Source organism: Tursiops truncatus, chromosome 3, assembly GCF_011762595.2.
Source record: "Tursiops truncatus isolate mTurTru1 chromosome 3, mTurTru1.mat.Y, whole genome shotgun sequence".
NCBI lineage: Eukaryota > Metazoa > Chordata > Mammalia > Artiodactyla > Delphinidae > Tursiops > Tursiops truncatus.
Window position 1 is genome coordinate 32,795,240 of NC_047036.1, and position 13,588 is coordinate 32,808,827.

The window sequence follows — 13,588 nt, forward strand, 5'->3', positions numbered from 1 at the left end:
TATTCACTGTGGTTAAACTGTCTGAGCTTTACTTTCCTTCAAAGGAAACACCCATGTAGAAGATAACACCTTCCCCCTTCAATTCCTTTCTTAAACGTAGAAATAGAAATTCCCAGGGGGAAAGAATCCCAAAGGTTATCTATTCCAACCTTCTTGTTTCATAGATAATGAAACAAGGACCTGGAGAAGTGAATAATTTAAATTTAAAAAGCTAATAAAGAGGTGTTTTGACTCCCTCCGTCTTTCCTAGATATTCCTTTGTCTCAGAGCCATTCACAGTGCATTATTTCTTCTCTAAAAGGAAATATTTGAAGACAGACGATTTTTCCCTTTGCCATGTTGTATTCTGAACATTATTTTTAAAACATTAATTACCTTTATAAGCACCTTCTTGGAAAATAATCAGAATCATTATTATTTTTATTGTTACTTTTTAATACCAGCACATTTCTGTTTCCCCAAACTTGAGTTTAATCCTGATTCTCACTATTAGTACTGCTAAGGGCTCCTTTTGCTGCCTTACACAATACAAATCTAAAATAATTTTGTGTCTCCAAGTCTTCAGTGTAACTCTACTTTGAAGCATCTGAATTTGAGAAAAACAAAAGGAAATAAACATCTTAAGAGTAATTTTAGTTTACCTTAACCTAATTTTCCAAGGTTTATCTAAGGTTTAATTAGATTTCATTAGTTTTTAGATTTTTCATTTTGTTACTAAATGCGAAAGGAAAGCTGAAGATGTAATTAAATTTTATTATCTCAGTGCTATAATCCATAACTTGAGGGTTAATGCCCAATCTACAATAAAAAAAGGAAAACAAATCTCATCAGATACACAAATGAATACAATAACATTTTCGTCAATTCAAAAAGATGTATTAATTCAGAGGAAAACATCTTATCTAAATTTCACTTGAGTTTTTTCCAATGTCCAAATCTGAGAAAACATTTGAATATTTGACTTTGGCCCTATTATTGCATATCCACAACCTCAACCTGTATGTCTTTGTCACTTTTTATTTCTGTATATTCTTTGTGACTCTCCTTTCCGAACCCTGGTAAACTGCTTATGATTAGCCAGAGAACAAGGAACAACCTTGAAGTGGTAGGTAAGTCTTTTCTAAACAAATACTTGGCAAATAGATGTCTATATTCATATGGTTACCAGTTTCCATTAGGCTGAAATGGTAGCCTCCGCAGGACTGTGATGGATGGAGTGACTAGAAGAGGTGGGCTGGTTCTTTCTGGAAAATTTTAACTCACTTCTGTGCAGAGAATACACGTTTATCATTTCTGCACTTTTCCCCCATCCTATTTTATCCTGCTTCTCCTTTTCAACTTTCTGCCCTACCTCATACCTGGCTTCTTTGATAAAACACCTGTGGAGAGGTTGAACCTTTCAGCTGTGAGCTTCCATAATTACAAATTGCACTAAAGAGGTCTCCAAGGACAGTTGAGACTTCAATAAAGCACCATTATGGAAAGTTAGTCTATCAGCTGCTTTGTTCATTGCCAACACTCAGGGCTGGGCTGGTTCCTTTGCTTAAAAGAGAGAAGAAAGCTCAGGTTCTGGCTCAGGGCTTGGGCATGGCTCCAAAATTCATGGTTAAAAATTGAGTCAAGTGTTAGAAAGAATTCAATTCCTTTCAAAGTTCTACTTCAGTTTGTATCTAAAACCACCACCGTTATAGTAAGATCTATGGTCTCAAATCTCTAGGCCAAAGTTTCTAAAGGTAGAAAAGTATGTTGTCTTATTGAACCTTTTTATTTTTTTTTCTGGAGCATCTTTCTTCATTGGTATGTCAACCGTAAATATTTCATGTAACTTTAAGACCTAACCCAACTACATAACTATAGGGAATAAGACATGCAGCTTCTGCAAATATCAAAATGTAAGACAAATTTGATTTCAAAATAGCGTTTTAGTATTGTTCTTTTTATTCTTTGTCATATTGCCCAAACTATCCAGGAGGGAGGGATTAAGAAGTTCAATTTTTTTATGGAATTTGATATTTTTCACTATACTCTTTTCTACAGTGTATCACATATTTTCTAATTTATCATTTTTAATTTTATACATATATTAACAGACTAAGAGAAGGGTGACTTTTATTTAAGGCTATTATTTTCCTAGTTGCATTTCTTTCGTATGAGATTTATCAGGTGGTGATATATTGGTATGTCTTACCTGCACTTGCCACCCCAAAGCATAGGGTAGTAGATGAACAAAATTATATAAATTATAATAAAAATTATTGTAAAAATTATATTAAAAATTATATAAATTCTTTCCTCTAAGGCAGCAGTCCCCAACCTTTTTGGCACCAGCGACCCATTTCGTGGAAGACAATTTTTCCACAGACAGTGCGGGGGGATGGTTCAGGCTGTAATGCGAGCGATGATTCAGGAGGTAATGGGAGCGATGGGGAGCAATGGGGAGCGGCAGGTGAAGCTTTGCTCCCTCGCCCGCCGCTCACCTCCTGCTGTGCGGCCCGGTTCCTAACAGGCTGCGGACCACTAATGGTCCGCGGCCTGGGGGCTGGGGACCCTTGCTCTAAGGTAAGTATGCTTGTGGCCAGTTCTACAATAGAACAATTTAGTTGAAGAACAAGATATTCATCCAGAGGAGTTAAGTTAAAGAAATATCCTCTCTCAGGCTTGTCTACGTATTTATGGAAACGAAAGAAGTTCTTCACTAAAATTAAGTATTATGTTTATGAGTGTGTGTGTGTATGAAATCTTGCATATAATTTATATTTTCCAACTTAGATGGCTAATTAAATACTTTTAAATATTTCCATTAAATATATATAGAAATTTAATATTGAAATCCATTCATAAATGCTAATATCAAATCTTTATAAATAATCGTTTATCCAATCTATATGAGAGTCCACTTGGAGCCAGCACAATACCCTTAGCACTTGAAATTTATCTGTGAAGAAAACTATAGGACTGCTGCCCTATGGAACTTATATTTTGGTGGACAGAAAGTATCAATAAGAAATAAGCATAATAAATAGATTAAATAGTGTGTTAGAATTCAATGAATGCCATAAAGCTATAGCAAGTTAAGTATGTTATGAATGCTAAGGGAAAAGGGTATGTTGTAATTTGAATAAGGTGGTCAAGGAAGGCCTTACTGAGAAAACGACTTTTGTAAAAGACTTGAAAAAGGTGAGAGAGTGAGCCATGTGGATATAGGCAGACCTTGGAAACATTGTGGGTTGGGTTTCAGACCACCACAATAAAGTGAATATCATGATAAAGTAAGTCACACACATTTTTTTGTTTCCCAGTGCACATAAAAGTCATGTTTACACCATACTGTAGTCTCTTAAGTATGCAATAGCATTATGTCTAAAAAAAAATGTACATACTCTAATTTTATAAAACGTTATTGCTAAAAAATGCTATCACCTGTGCTTTCAGCGACTCATAATCTTTTTGCAACAGTAACGTCGTAAATCACTGATATAGATCACCATAACAAATATAATAATAATGAAAAAGTTTGAAACATTATGAGGATAGCCAAAATGTGACACAGACACAAAGTGAGCAAATGCTGTTGGAAAAATGGTGCTGATAGACTTGGGGTAGGGTTTCCACAAACCTTCAATTTGTAAAACACAGTGACTGCAAAGTACAATAAAGCAAAGCATAATAAAACAAGGTATGCCCATATATGAAGGAAGACTGGTCTGGGCAGACAAAGGGAAAAGCAAATGCAAAATCCTAACATTATAGTGTTCCTAGTGTGTTCCAGTGACAAAAAGGAAGAAAGAGGGCTGGAAAGGAGTGAATGAAGTGGAAAGATAATAGGGTGGCAGATAACAGGAGTTCAGTGAATATAATGGCTTGCAGGCTGTTACAATGTTGTTGGCTTTACTCTAAGTAAGATGGGGAGCTACTGATAAGATTTGAGCAGGGGAGTTCCGTGATCTGACTTACGAACTGAAAGAATCACTTTGTAATGAGACTAGATAAGGGTGATACACAAGGGTAAAAGCAGGGAGATCAGCTAGGTTAGGCTGGAATCCTGATGATGATGATGGCTCAGACAAGGGTGGCAGCATTAAAGATGGTGAGAAGTAGCATTAGATAGGCTTATGGGTAGTTTATCAATGGGGAGGCTGAGCCTGTGGGTATGGATGGCAATTAGAGGGTAAATGTAGTTTATCTGATTGCTTCAAAATTCTCAAGTAAGAAGTAAGATCAGCTGAGAGTGAGAATTGGGGATGAGGTCTTGGGAGTGTCTAGAGAAAAGAGAAGATATGAAAGAGTCATCAAAGAGAATAAGAGACGGAAAGGATTGGGGAATATAAAAATGATTTCCTGAGGATATTAAGGGCCCACTGTGAGTTTCATGCTCATAAATATGAAGTAAAACAAACTCATCATGGCTGTGTATTTCTCCACAAGATGAAACCATACAGGGGCTGGCAAAAGGGGGCAGAGAGTTGGATTTAACCAGGGTTGAGGTTTTGCCAAGTGTGTAAGACAAAGGGAGTTATGAACAAGAGACTGATTATGATTGACTCTGGAACTTAAGCTTGCTAAGGAGAGCCAGAGAATATCAAGTGGATGAAGAACATTGAAACAGTGATCATATCAGTGGATCAAGTGGAGGGGTTGAAAAGTTTGAGGGAGTGAGCTAAAAATTTAGGAGATGGTCATCAGAGTGTGAGATGCATAAAACTGGAATTATGATGTGTTGCCCTTATTGGCTATGACTAGGCATAGAATATGACCATGGAAGGGAATGGCTAAAATAGGTTGAAAGTCAAGATAATAGAATTGAGAGGAGTTCAATCTGATGACGTGATATTCAAGTTGCATTTCTGGTCGGTGGGTTTCATGGTTTTTTGTTTTCCATGGATATGGTGAGAAAGAAAGGAGACATGAGAAAATGGTTCTGAGGAGCAAGGGGGATCCTGACCACCCGTCTGTGTGCAGTGCGATGCCCTGGGGAAGGCACGCTCTAAGTCCCTAGTGTGCTTCACTTTCAACCCCTGTTGGTTGAGAGATGAACTTAATTCAGTGAGTGGACACTCTTTTGACTTCTGTTGATAGAGCCAAGATTTATGGGGAAACAAGACCTGAATCTCTTCTGCCAAGCCCAGTGCTCTTTCCCCTACAAACTCCTATCAAACTGGTTTTAGTTTTCTATGGAAAATGATAATACATTGTTTCAAATAGTCCTTTGGATCTTTAAAAAAATTAAACCCCCCCCAAAATTGTCAAACATTATTTTAAGAGCCTTAATTTATTACTAAATTAATGTTTTTCATCTGTTGCACTGGCATTATTACAGCCAAAAATATGCTTTTTGTTTAACTAATATTATTGGATATCAATGTTGATAAAATATGTTTTTCTCAAGATTCTGGTTTAAACTCTCTCTCCTTACTTAAAAAAAACTTTCTATGGTATAGTGCAGTAGTTAGGGCTAAAGGGTAAATGAATAATTAATAGCAAGAGAGAGAGAGAGAGATAAGAAAAGAAAAAATAAGAAAAATAGGACACAGCAGCAAGTATAGTTTGCTCACAGATTTATAGGCACAGTGCTTCATCTTTTTATTATTAGAAATCAGGTGAGAATAAAAGTCACTAAAGAGAAAGACAAGATTGGAACTAGGGGAAAATAAATATAGCACAGTCTATTTTTCTTTTTAAATTCTAATTCTTTCACCATATTCTACTTCCCCACTAACACATGGGGCCATCAAATTCCCTTCTAATTAATCCGTTTCTTGGGAAAGTATATGTAAATTATTGAAGTAGCATTTCTCTTAGACATTTTTTTTTTTGTGGTACGCAGGCCTCCCACCGCTGTGGCCTCTCCCGTTGCGAAGCACAGGCTCCGGACGCGGAGGCTCAGTGGCCACAGCCCACGGGCCCAGCCACTCCGTGGCACGTGGGATCCTCCCGGACCGGGGCACGAACCCGTGTCCCCTGCATCGGCAGGCGGACTCTCAACCACTGCACCACCAGGGAAGCCCTCTCTTAGACTTTTTTAGGTCATTATTTCCAATAGTAAAGATATAGTCCCTCCAATATCGTACAATTCAATGCTATATTTTTTTGGTTTATTACCTAATTCACATAATGACTCTTTAAATAATTGAAACCAGTGTAAGAATATAACGCTTTTAAAAATAGGAAAGTCCATTATTAGGCAGCTAATAATTTTAATAGATACTTCAGTGGCTCCACTAGACTTGAGCAGTTGGAAATTTGGGTGAAGAGGGATCAAAGTGATGACCTATTATATTTGAGCCCTTGAACTCAAGAAGAAAAATATCTGATAAATTAATTTACTATAAGTTTATTTAAGTAATAATTATGCAGCATTTACCATGTAGCAAGCATTGTTTTAGAAACAATTAAACTAATAAATTTAACCTTCATAAGGACCCTATAAGATAAGGTCTAGTATGTTTATCCTTATTTAAAAGAAGACAATCCTGAGGCACCTAAGGGTTAAGAAACTTACTCAAGATCACAAAGACTGTGTATTGGACATCTTTACTCCAGAAGCCAGGGTCTTGAGTAGTGTGCTATGCTTTCTTGAGATAAGTTTAAAATAGGGTTTCATAGGCTTTGAAAAATCTTGAAATCCCCTTTATACAAAGAATTTGTACAGCTACACCTATAAATATTTGATGGGTATGAGGTTAAAGTTTTGTAGTGGTGAGTCATAACTTTGATCAGTTTTATAGAAAAATCTAGAACAATAAAATGTACAAACCCTAGCAAGAAAGATTTCACTTCAAGCAAGGAGAAAATATAATAACCAACCCAACTTTGTGTTCCACCTCAGAAAATGGAAGCCTAAACTATTTTGTAAGTGTTGTTTTCTCAATTTATTTATTTTAACTCAGAGAATGGGTCAGCTTTGAGACTGACCACCCACATGAATTTTAGCAATTACATGCAACAAGTCATTGACCAAAAGAATTATCATGCAGGAAATAGTTGAGAAATCAGGCTTGACCACATAGAAGCCCAGGGAAATATTCCAAAATCTCTTGCCAGAGGCAATCATTGAACATTTATGTGTTTATTCAAATTGGCTGCTCTGCATGGGAAAGAAAGGTAAGGTCTTAATGAAATGCTTTTACTATAATACAACTTATCAGAGTGGATGAATTGATATTAGATACACAATATAAGGTAATATAAAAAAATAAGAGGCATGAGAGTTTGAAGACTCTGGAGAAGACTGAACCCCATGTCAAGGTGAGAAAACGATAGGAGAAAAGAAAAGAGGGAAGGAAGGGCAGCTCTGTTGGAGCTACAAGATAAGTATGAAAGTCTTCTTGCAACTGAGGAGTCCAGGCTTCTGAATTTAAAGAACACAAAAATCTAATATTCTATGAGACAGTACTGGGGAGAAAGATGAGAATTAAAACTACAGTCATATTCGAAGGATTAATCTCCAAAATTTACAAGCAGCTCATGCAGCTCAATATCAAAAAAACAAACAACCCAATCCAAAAATGGGCAGAACACCTAAATAGACATTTCCCCAAAGAAGATATACAGACTGCCAACAAACACATGAAAGAATGCTCAACATCATTAATCATTAGAGAAATGCAAATCAAAACTACAATGAGGTATCACCTCACACTGGTCAGAATGGCCATCATCAAAAAATCTACAAACAATAAATGCTGGAGAGGGTGTGGAGAAAAGGGAACCCTCTTGCACTGTTGGTGGGAATGTAAATAGATACAGCCACTATGGAGAACAGTATGGAGGTTCCTTAGAAAACTAAAAATAGAATTACCATACGACACAGCAATCCCACTACTGGGCATATACCCTGAGAAAACCATAATTCAAAAAGAGTCATGTACCACAATGTTCATTGCAGCTCTATTTACAATAGCCAGGACATGGAAGCAACCTAAGTGTCCATCAACAGATGAATGGATAAAGAAAATGTGGTACATATATACAATGGAATATCACTCAGCCATGAAAAGAAACTAAATTGATTTATTTGTAGTGAGGTGGATGGACCTAGAGTCTGTCATACAGAGTGAAGTAAGTCAGAAAGAGAAAAACAAAACCATACGCTAACACATATATACGGAATCTAAAAAACAAAAAGGAAAATGGTCATGAAGAACCTAGGAGTAAGATGGGAATAAAAACGCAGACCTACTAGAGAATGGATGTGAGGACACGGGGAGGGGGAAGGGTAAGCTGGGACAAAGTGAGAGAGTGGCATGGACATATATACACTACCAAATGTAAAACAGATAGCTAGTGGGAAGCAGCTGCATAGCACAGGGAGTCAGCTTGGTGCTTTGTGACCACCTGGAGGGGTGGGATAGGGAGGGTGGGAGGGAGGGAGATGCAAGAGGGAAGAGATATGGGGATAGATGTATATGTATAGCTGATTCACTTTGTTATAAAGCAGAAACTAACACACCATTGTAAAGCAATTATACTGCAATAAAGATGTTAAAAAAATAAAATAAAATGCAAATTTAAATTAATTAAATAATTAATTAAAACAAAGCTATAGTCATATTGTAGTATGCATTAATGAATATGTCATAGAGGAGGATACATATAGTCCACATGTCCAAAACCATCCCATGTACATGAGCCTTTCTCTGTTCCTATGAGAAGAGTGCAGAATTTCCAGTGAAGCATCATGGAGGACTGAGGAAGATCCTGATGGTGGTGGAGGGTACGGAGGGCAAGGTATGGGGAAGAGCCGGGCAAGGTATGGGGAAGATCCAGCCAAGAAGCGTGCTGTGGTTGAGATGGATAGAGACCCACCCATGTTGATGCTCTCCCTTCTGCAGTGTAGAGCTGTCACTGGCAAGCAGCTGTCCACCCATGAACTGTGTTTCCAAGTCCTCTATCTGTGGCCATAAGACTAGTTCATACGAATAAACTCTGAGTGGAATTTATGCATGTCACTCCTAGGTAGTTCATAAAAACTTCCAGGCATTGTATCCCCAGTTTCCCCTCCAAGGCCTTACAGACTGACAGAGCTCCAAGGAAGAAGGAATCTGAGTCCCTGAATTACCACATAGAGAAGTTACTTGCCAATCAGATATACAATCACATTGGACTATTTGCTAGTGAGATACAAAATTCTCACATAATATGTTGAGACACTAAAACTTTGAGGATTATTTATTACGGAAGCTAGTATTACCCTGACACAAACACACAGACACAAATCCACCGGGAATGAAAAAATAGAATGCGAGTGTAAGCAGATTGTCAGTTAACTAAAACTTCTGTCTGCTACTCTTTACTTCTTGTTCATAGATTCATGACTGACATCTACAAAAATAAGTGATTAAGACTATAAAGGTTATTAAGAGCTCCTGAACTCTTGAAAAAGAAACAGAACAGTGGCAAAGAATGATGAAAATATCATTTTTATTCTTCACTAAACATTAGTACTTTAACAAGAAAGGAGAATGAATGGCACGAGAAATACATGGGTGGCTAATGAAAGACTGAAGCCCAGGGTCTTTCTTAAAACTTCAATCTCTGGAAGCAAGTCATTTGCTCAAAGGAAGCTTTAAAGTAAATGCAAAGAGGAGAGAAGATGTCCAAACAAAATTGGGAAGCAAGTGACTATGGGGAAAGTGTCGTGACAGGAACAAAGGGCTACCAATAAAAGAGATGCCCAGAGTTTCCAACAAAAATGTCGTTAGGTAGAAACAAGTAAACAAACAAAGAAACAAATAAATTAATACCAGTATGGCAGGCAGAATAATTGCTTCCGAAAGATATCCATGTTCTAATTCCCAGAATCTGTGAATATGTTACTTACATGGAAAGAAAAAATTAAGGTTGCCAATGGAATTAAAATTGCTAATCAGCTGGCCTTAAGACAAAGAGATTATTCTGGAGTAGCCAGTGGGTCCAATGTAATCAGAGTCCTTTAAAAGTGGATAAAGGAGGCAGAAGAGCAGAGTCAAAGAGAGACGTGAAGATGCCACCATGCTGGCTGCAAAGATGGAGGAAGAGACCATAAACCAATGAATACAGGTGGCTGTAGGAGCAGGAAAAGACAAGGAGATGGATTCTCCTCTAAAGACTGAAGAAAGGAATGCAGTCCTGACAAAACCTTGATTTTAGCCCAGTGAGACTCATTTCAGACTTTTAACCTCCAGAACTAAAAGATTATAAGTTTGTGTTGTTTTAAGCCACTAAGTTTGTGGTGATTTATTACAACAGCAATAGGGAAATCATACAACTGATTTTTTGCATATCTCCATGCTAATTAACAGAGCATAAATAATAAACAATGTGAATTTGAGATTAGAACACATTTTGGTAAATATAACTCCATGCATATGATGCAAACCTGGAGAGATGAGATTAAAAAATGGGAATAAGGTGATGGAAGAGAGTTCTGGACCAAAGAAACAGACATATCAAGAGACAGTTGTGCAATATTTCGTGAAGATATACACTTGTGTGGACCAAGACATTGAACATGAAGTGTTTTGAAGAGCACTGAGAAAAGTTTCAAAAAAATCAAAAAGGGTATACGTTATCCTTACTGAAACTATACCTTCACAATGTCTTACTTTTGCTTAGATTTTAAGGAAGCGTGCCACCATGCCTTTTTCCCCCATGATATTGGGAAGTAGTCAGGAACACAAATTAGGAAATGAGGATTTTGAAAATCATAGCCCAAGAGACAGAGATGGGGCTAGAATGAGTGCCTTTTGCTCAGTTCACTTTCCACAAAATTGATTGCAGAGGAAAAAAAACTAATATGTTCACAAAACTATAAAAACAAGAAATAACAGTAATGAAGAATTTAAACCACCATAATATCTTCTAAAAGTCCTATACAAAAAATTAAGTGCAATCATCTCCTCTTCAAAGATTTTCATGACTCTTCTCCCATTCCATCAAGTAAATTTTACCCTTCCTTCCTCTTGCCCTCCCTATGCCATATATAAGCAACCAAAATAGTATTATAAAATGTACACATAGCTATTCACACATCTGTCTCTTGTTAAGACAATTTAGGACAGGAATTATGACATTTATCTATTTAACCATCAACCTTAAAAATTTTTCTAGACCTTATTAGGTACTCACAAATGCCTGTTGAATTACTAATGAAATAAAATGCCCCTAGGCAGAGTTCAAAACTAACTTAAAATTTAGATACAATACAAAGAACATTTATTAAGAGGAATTACTTTTAAATGTTATATTTAGAGGAAGAGGAACAAATATCTTTGGATATTAGGCTTGGGAATTTTATTTTCTATTTTTCTGCAACTTCTCGAGTGAAAGGAATGGTGTTTAACTAAATGGGTTGACATAAACACAAAACACAGCATAGTTTAAAGACCTGTGAAAACCACAGTGAGATACCACTTTGGAAAACGTCTGGAAGTTTATTGTAAAAGTAAACTTACATGTTCCTATGTTCCAGTAACTCTACTCCCAGATATTTACCTAAAAGAAATGAAAACATATGTCCACAAAAAGACTTGAACAAGAATATTTATAGCAGCTTTGTTAATAATAGTCAAAAATTAAAACAGTGCACGCCTATCAATAAAAGAATGGTTAAATAAATGGTATATTCATACAATGGAAGACATCAATAAAAAGGAACAGACTACTAATGCAAAACAACATGGATGGATCTCAAACCATCCAAAGTGAAAAAAATACTTGGGATGACAGAATCAAAATTAAACAATTCTTAAGCAGCAATAATGAGCTAAATTCAACATTTTTTAAGCCCCTAATCAGTACCCGGCAATGGGGGTAAAAAGTCACATTTTACCTAAATTCCTTTACATTTATCATATTAAAGACTTATATTTGGTTCCAAAAATTCAAATAAATGTCCAAGAACAGACTGTATAAATGTGATTTATAGGTACTAAGTACGTTAGTGCCTTAGTTAAGTGTAAGCTCAGGATGGGTCACGTGGAGCTAGAGCTACCAAAATTCTACAGTGAACTACAGATGCATTAACAGAATAGGAAATTTAGCAGAGGAAACGATAGACCTGTTGTCACTGCTTTGGCCAGACTACCTCTGGAATATTGTAATCAATTTTTAAAGTATTTCTTGCCTTCTTAAACAAAAAAACCTACACAAAAAGTTTCAATCAGATAACTCAAATCATGATGAGAAAAACTAATATTTCCTAAAAGTAATTTTCCTTTAAAAGATACCGTTATTTTTTCTCTCTTTAAAAAATTTAAAAGTCCTGTTGTGGGTCTAAAAATTATTTACAGATTAAGTTTGGAATAACTGCCTGATGAAAGGTTCTGATATTGTCAAGTAATTCACAGCTAAATGTGTATGTGTGTGTGTGTGTGTGTGTGTGTGTGTGTGTGTGTGTGGCTGAGTAGGGAGGAAACCCAAAGGAATAAGCCTGCCTACTAATTCCAGACTAATTTTATTTCAATTAGAGTAAGAGAAAATTAGTTTTATTTCTCTACTCAAAACAGTTACAGCAATTAAACTTACATAGAATGAGTGATATTAATCATATCAACACATATGCTTTATTTCAAAATCCTATTCCATTCTCTTTGTAAGCTAATTTAGGGTTAAAACCAGAGGGAAGTCTTTACAAAGTACAATCACAATAGAAGCTTAAAAAGAAAAGGATATTTATCTTCATGCCGGTTTTAAATATAGGTCAAAATGCACACATTTACACAGATGTCAGCTGCCTCTCTATTGTGTGCCCTGTTATGTGTCCATGGGAATTGACTCTGTAAGGCTTTCTAGCAGAAATAATGAACGTATGGCTTAGGACATTTCTTTTACACAATTGCCCCACTGGTCACTGTTGTATATGAAAATCTTGAAGAATTTCTGCCCTAGATCTCTGCTGTTGCTGACCTTGTGAAGGTCATAGAATTAAAAGTACAGATTTTGCTCAGACATCTCAACCATGGAATGTGTCTTCGGCTCTGGTTCCCTTATTCATATGTGTGGTGCATTTGGAAAAGTCCTGATGACTTAGAAATAAAGAAACAAACCAATTAAAACTTCTTCAGGAAAACACCTACTATTGCACAACTAGAAGCCATCTTTTCAACTTAGAGCCCAGATATCTAGTTAGTGGTAATTTCACCTTCTCTTGGGAGACATGAAAATATTCAACAACTGTATTATTAGTCAATTATACTTTAGCATGAATTAAGACTTTAAAAGCGATTTTAGGAAGGGAGGTAGATACAAGGCATCCATGCTTCTTAGATTGTCCATCCTCCTCCCCCACTAACTCAGGCACCCATCATCTCTCACCTGTACTCCTTGAATAGCCTCCCAAGTTAGTCTAGTTTCCTCTCTACTTTCTTTTTATAATGTTATCTTCTTGTTATCTATTTTGCAGTGTCAAAGACCCCAAATATAAATATGTTCATATCGTTCCTTTTGCAAAGAGCTCCCATGTCCCCCCTCACCTACAGGATGAAAGTCAATCTTCTTCATATGGCTTTCAGGGCGGTCCATGTTCTGACCCCATTAAATTCTCCAGGCACTCCTTTTATCCCACTGTTTTCCCCATTTTTCTGTCTATTCATAATACCTATCTGCTTAT

At 36.5% G+C, this 13,588-nt stretch overlaps 1 long non-coding RNA gene across 1 annotated transcript in view; it reads right to left on the reverse strand.

The window, feature by feature from the left end:
* LOC109549035 (uncharacterized) overlaps positions 1 to 13,588 on the reverse strand; it is a 589,831-nt gene that overhangs the window by 107,427 nt on the left and 468,816 nt on the right. The window contains exon 6 of the long non-coding RNA XR_002175173.2: positions 11,433 to 11,472. This is a non-coding gene — a long non-coding RNA (uncharacterized lncRNA). The remainder of the gene's footprint in view (positions 1 to 11,432; positions 11,473 to 13,588) is intronic.